The sequence below is a fragment of the Camellia sinensis genome, chromosome 10, assembly GCF_055761805.1.
Source record: "Camellia sinensis isolate YWXY chromosome 10, ASM5576180v1, whole genome shotgun sequence".
In the NCBI taxonomy this organism is placed as follows: Eukaryota; Viridiplantae; Streptophyta; class Magnoliopsida; order Ericales; family Theaceae; genus Camellia; species Camellia sinensis.
The window spans coordinates 169,953,847-169,960,323 of record NC_138970.1 but is presented as its reverse complement, the minus strand read 5'-3'; positions in this window follow the sequence as shown (position 1 = coordinate 169,960,323).

Sequence of the window (6,477 nt, the reverse complement as noted above, 5' to 3'; positions counted from 1 at the left end):
CACAGCAAGGGATCAAAGTGGAGGAGATTAGTTTAGAAGGGAGGGAAGGGAACTGTTAGAGCTGGTAGCTCATCTTCAATGTGGCACAAGGGACCTGTTTTCCGAGTGGCAGCGGCTGTTTTGTCTAAATCAAGCTCTGGTGGTCAGCGTAATCGGGGAGGAAACCTAGTTTTAGAGGAGGCAAAGGCGACTTTACAGTTGGGAAAATCTTTAGGGATTGATTTTGGTGGTAAGGATGAAGAAGCAATTCAAAGAATTGTGGAGTTGGAAGAGGAGGATACGAGGAGGGTGGCACAGCTGGATGGTGTTATTCATTATTGAATAACGTCATCAGGTGGTTTAGGTGTTTCTCTATGTTTTTTGATGAAACTTATGACTTGGAATATTAGGGGTTTTGGGAAACCAGGGAAAAAAAGGAAAATTAGGGGGTTGCTCAAGGAGAGAAGAGTTGATTTCGTGTTTTTTCAAGAAGTCAAGAAAGATAGGTTGTCAAGAGAAGAAGTTCGTTTTGTTTGGCCTGATGATGACTTTGATTTTATGAGTATGGATGCAGTTGGTTTGGCTGGTGGAATATTATGTGTTTGGAGAACTTCTTTTTTTGTATTATCACAGTGTTACAGCTCTAGGTGCTTCATCTTGTTATCAGGTACTATCCTTCCAGACTTTGACTGTATATTTATTAATGTCTATACACCGAATGATGTCTCAAGGAGGGGTCAGTTGTGGAATGTTATTAGCAATTTAAAGACAGGTTTTCCTAGACCATGGTGTTTGGGAGGGGATTTTAATGAGATTAGGTCTTTAGGGGAAAGAAAAGGTTGTACAAGAAGGGGTAGAGGCATGATAGAGTTTAATAATTTTATTGAAGGATTGGAATTGTTGGATTTGCCAATGTTTGGTAGACAATTCACATGGAGTAATTCAGGGGATGGGAGCAGGTGGAGTCGAGTTGATCGAGTTCTATTGTCTTCTGAATGGTTGGTAAAATTCAAGTTGAAGTTGTGGGGTTTACCAAGGGGTGTTTTGGATCATTGCCCTTTGCTTTTAATGGAGGATGGGAGGGATTGGGGGCCAAAGCCATTTAGATTTATTAATGCCTAGCTTTTACATCCAAGTTTTTCTTCTATTATTAAGAAGTCATGGGAGGAATCGAGTTTTTTGGGGTGGGCAGGCTTTGTGATTGTAATAAAGCTTAGAAATCTGAAATTGGAGCTGAAGAAGTGGAACACAGTGGTGTTTGGGAATGTGTCCTATTCATTAAAAAAGGCTCAGGAGGAGTTACATGAGTGGGATTTGGTGGCTGAATCTAGAGATTTAGGGGTTGATGAAATAGCTCGTAGAAGAGAGGTTAGGAGGTTAGTGTGGTCTTTATCCAAAAAGGAAGAATGGTTGTGGCTTCAAAATCTAGGTTGGATTGGGCTATGAAAGGTGACAAAAATACAAGGTATTTTCATACCATAGCTTCAAGTAGGCAGTGCAGGAATTTTATGAATTCATTGTTAGTTGATGGTTTGTTACTTGAGGAACCATCGATGGTAAGAGCAGAGGTGTTCAGGTATTTCAACCAAGTGTTCTCTGAAGATTGGAGGAGCAGACCACAATTGAGAGGGCATTTTAGATCTATTGGTCAGGGTCATCTAGTGGATGGTTTAGAAGCTGTTTTTTCAGAAGAGGAAGTTTGGGTTGCTATTCATAGTTGTGATGGGAATAAAACCGTAGGACCTGATGGCTTTAACTTGGCATGTTTCCAAAAGTGTTGGAAGGTGTTCAAATTGGAGGTTATGCAGTTCTTTAAGGAGTTTCATGACTATGGGAAGTTAGTCTCTGGAGTGAATAATATCTTTATTACTCTTATTCCTAAAGTTGATTGTCCTATTAGTATATCTGATTATAGGCCTATAAGTCTCATTGGTTCCATTTATAAGATTTTAGCGAAAGTGTTGGCTAATAGATTGAAGAAGGTGGTGCCGAAGGTTATTGGTGAGGTACAATTAGCCTTTTTGGGTGGATGAAATATATTAGATGGGGTCTTAATAGCCAATGAGATTGTTGATTGGTGGAAGGTAAATAAAAAGAAGGGTGTGATTCTCAAGTTCAATTTCCATAAGGCGTATGATTCTGTGAGTTGGGATTGTTTACTATCTATGATGAAGGAGTTTGGTTTTGGTGATAGATGGAGAGGTTAGATTAAGGAGTGCCTGGAAACATCCAGATGCTCAATTCTGGTGAATGGATCCCCTACAGCTGAATTTAAACCTGGTAAAGGCCTTCGCCAAGGTTTATCTTAGTAGCTGAAGGGTTTAATATGCTGATGCAAAGGGCCAGATCTTTGGGTCTAATTTTAGGGGTTACGATGGGCCATGATGTTACGGTATCACATCTTTAGTTCGCTGACGATACAATTATTTTTTGTGAAGCTGATATGGAGATGTTAATTGTAGTTAACAGGATTCTCAAATGCTTTCAATTAGTCTCTGGTTTGAAAATTAATTTCCATAAAAGCTCTATATGCGGAATTGGAGTGCCGGAATCGAAGATAGAGGAGTTCGCATCTAGACTGCATTGTAAATATCAGAAGTTACCATTAATGTATCTTGGGTTACCATTGGGGGCTAATCCAAGGCTAAAGAAGACTTGGCAGCCGGTCCTTGATAAATGTAAAGCTAGACTTGCATCTTGGAAGAGGAAGCTCTTATCATTTGGAGGTAGGCTAATGCTCATTAAGTCTGTTTTATCCAATTTGCCTACATATTATTTATCTCTTTTTAAGTTACCCTTATCTGTGGCTAAGGCATTTGATAGAATTTGAGCAAACTTTCTATGGAGGGGGTCCGATTTGAAAAGGAAGGTTCATCTAGTTAGTTGGACTGAAGCAAAAAAGAGCAAAGTTAGTGGGGGTTTAGGTATTAGAAGAATTCAAGAGGTGAATGATTGTTTGTTGGCTAAATGGTGGTGGCGGTTTGGAGTTGAGGATGGCTCGTTGTGGAAAAAAGTTATTTGTAGTAGGTATCCTCCAATTGGTGGCAGGTGGTACCCTTTTTCAGTTAATTTTGGAATTTGTTCAAAAATTTGGGGTGCTATTCTCAAGGTTAGTCATTCAAATTCTCACATTTTCAATATTTTTTTGAATAACTCTCAGTTGATTGTGGGTAATGGAGACAGAATTCATTTTTGGATTGATACGTGGGTGGGCAATCTGTCTTTTAAGTATGCTTTTCCAATGTTGTTCAGTTTATCGTTAGAAAAGGATATCACTCTTGAAGTGGTGGCGGAGAGGTGGTCTGCCCAGACTGATAAGACATTCAGGTTTAGAAGAGCCTTGTTAGGTTGGGAATCTGATGATTTGATTAGGTTGGGTGATTTTTTGAATATTGCTGGGTATGGTCTGTCGGATCGGGTTGATAGGCTTCAGTGGGTAGCAAGTTCATCTGGTCAATTTAGTGTTTCCTCCATTTATTCTCTGTTGGCGACCTCAGGATCTTGTTCAGTCACTAAGATACTCTGGAATAATTTATCTCCTCCAAAGGCTCAGTTTTTTGGTTGGTTGGCATAGATGGGGCGTCTTAAAACTTTTTATTTTCTGTGAAGAATAGGGGTGCTGGGTCCTGGTGCTTCTGTGTCGTGTAAGTTTTGTTAATTGGAGGATGAGGTAGTGTCTCATTTATTGTTATGGTGTCCTTTTGCTTGGAGAGTATGGTCTTGTGTGATGCATTGGTGGGGGTTGTGTTGGGCTATGCCTCGGAATGTAGAGGATCTTCTTGGTTGGTGGGGTGGATTTTGGTGGGGTAAGTTCGCAAATTTGATTTGGCGGACTATTTCACTGGCTGTTATGTGGTCATTATGGAAACCTAGGAACGAGGTGGTGGTCAATGGTAAGCAAGTGCATCTGGAGGAAGTCTGTGACTTGATTAAGTTTAGAATTGCTGTTTGGGTAAAAGCTCATTTTTCAGGTTGTTTCTACTCTGTGCATGAAATTGTTAATAATATTCAGCAGATTAGATGTTAGATTTAGCTTGTTAGGCTATGTTAATTCTAGGTTGTGAATATCTTGTTTCGCTTGTGCATGATTCTCTTGGTCTGGTGTGTGGTGTTGATCTATGTTGGTTATTGGGTGAGGATTATAGTTTGTGGCTAAATTGTGGGGGCAGTAACTTTTCTCAGATTGATGATATATGTGCTATTGAATGTATACTGATTTGGGTGCTGATTAGGAGATCAGCTTAATTACTTTGTGGTAGGGATCAATGCTTGGGTTTGTGGGTCAATGCTGCTGATTTTCTATGATGATTATTTCATCTCAGTTTGGTCTGTTTGTGGGCAAAGCTGCTGGTCGATGCTTTACTTTGTGGTGGTGAAGATTTCAATTTGGCCGCTGTCATTTCTTTGTGCTGTCCTATTTTGTTTTCATGTTTGGTAGTTTGGATTGGTTGGGTTGTTTTAGTGATGGGTTGCTCTACCTGGGTGTTGTTTTTTTTTGGGTGTTTGTGGTTGGTTTCTCACACTACAACATAAAACACATTTGGCGACCCACAAATTTCGTCGCCAAAAGTACAAATTTCGTCGCCAAAAGAATTGGCGACAAAGTATACAATTGGTCGCTAAAGCCCTGTCACTAAAAGTATTGGCGACGAAATCAGAAAAAGTCGCCGTATGTAGACATTTAGCGACAAGCAAAATTGGTCGCCAAAAATCATATATTTTGTCGCTATAAAATTACAATTTGTTGCTAAAAGGTTAAAATTTGGATAGGCTATGTAGTTTTAGCGACAAATAAATGCGTCGCCAAAAGTACTATTTAACGACAAAATTAATTTGGTCGCTAAAAATCACGTTTTTAGCGACGAGTAAGTTTTGGTTGCTAAAATTCCTGGAATAACCACTAACTTTTAGCGACAAAAACAGTATATTGTCGCCAAATATATTAACAGCGACAAAAACACCACCTGTTACTAAAAATTCACTACACAAATTTTGATTTTAATAATTTTCCTGTTCAAAATAATCCAAAACACCTGTTTTCCTGTGCACAATATATACACAAATGTAATGTAAATAATAATACACCTATGCAAGACATTCATACTAATTCAAAATTAATAGCTATGAAAAATCCTAATAAACATAATTACAATTCTCTGACAATCTAAAACATGCATACCAAAGTATTTACAAACTACTAACATCAAACCCATAAATACATTACCAAATCCTATGTCAAAATATTTTCAAAAACACAAAACTAAATATTTTGATGCTAAATCATTTACCAAAATCCTATGTCAAAATGTTTTCAAAAATACAAAATCAAATCTTCTGATGCAGCCCGAACTGTTTTCCACCATTGCCAATCTGTCACATGAAAAAAGAAAAAACAATATTAGATTGACAAAAAAAAAAAAAAATCGATATGAATTTCACAATTTTGATTTTCATTTTGTAACGGGATGTCCAATCGGGTGCTATTTGCTCATACAAGTCTATTTAGGCTTGAACAAGTTGCCCATGCCAAGTTTCGGTGGTTTCAGTGGTCGTTTTGCAATTTTGGCCCCCGAACGGGCCTTTTAAGTCTTGTGTTTTACATTTTTTCTTGTAATTTTCTAACCAAAAATCTAATCAAGGTTCCGTTTATTCCTATAAGTCTATTTAAGTTTGAACAAGCTGTCCGTGCCAAGTTTTGATGGTTTCGGTGGTCATTTTACAATTTCAGCCCCCGAATGGGCCTTTAAGTCTTGTGTTTTACAATTTTCCTTCTAATTTTCTAACAGGAGATCCAATAGAGGTCCCGTTTGTTCCTACAAGTCTATTTAGGCTTGAAAAGGTTTTCTGTGCCAAGTTTCGGTGGTTTCAGTGGTCATTTCGATATTTCGGCCCCCGAACGGATATTTTAAGTTTTGTGTTTTACATTTTTTCTAGTAATTTTCTAACCGGAAATCCAATCGAGGTCCCGTTTGTTCCTACAAGTCTATTTAGGCTTGAACAAGCTGTCCATGCCAAGTTTTAGTGGTTTCGGTGGTCATTTCGCAATTTCAGCCCCTAAACGGGCCTTTTAAGTCTTGTGTTTTACAATTTTCCTTCTAATTTTCTAACCGGGGATCCAATCGAGGTCCTGTTTGCTCCTACAAGTCTATTTAGGCTTGAACAAGCTATCCGTGCCAAGTTTCAGTGGTTTCGGTAGACATTTCGCAATTTTGGCCCCTGAACGGGCATTTTAAGTCTTGTGTTTTACAATTTTCCTTCTAATTTTCTAACCGGGGATCTAATCGAGGTTCCGTTTGTTCCTATGAGTCTATTTAAGTTTGAACAAGTTGTCCGTGCCAAGTTTTTGTGGTTTCGGTGGTCATTTCGCAATTTTAGCCCCCGAACGGGCCTTTTAAGTCTTGTGTTTTACAATTTTCCTTCTAATTTTCTAACAGGAGATCCAATAGAGGTCCTGTTTGTTCCTACAAGTCTATTTAGGCTTGAAAACGTTGTCCATGC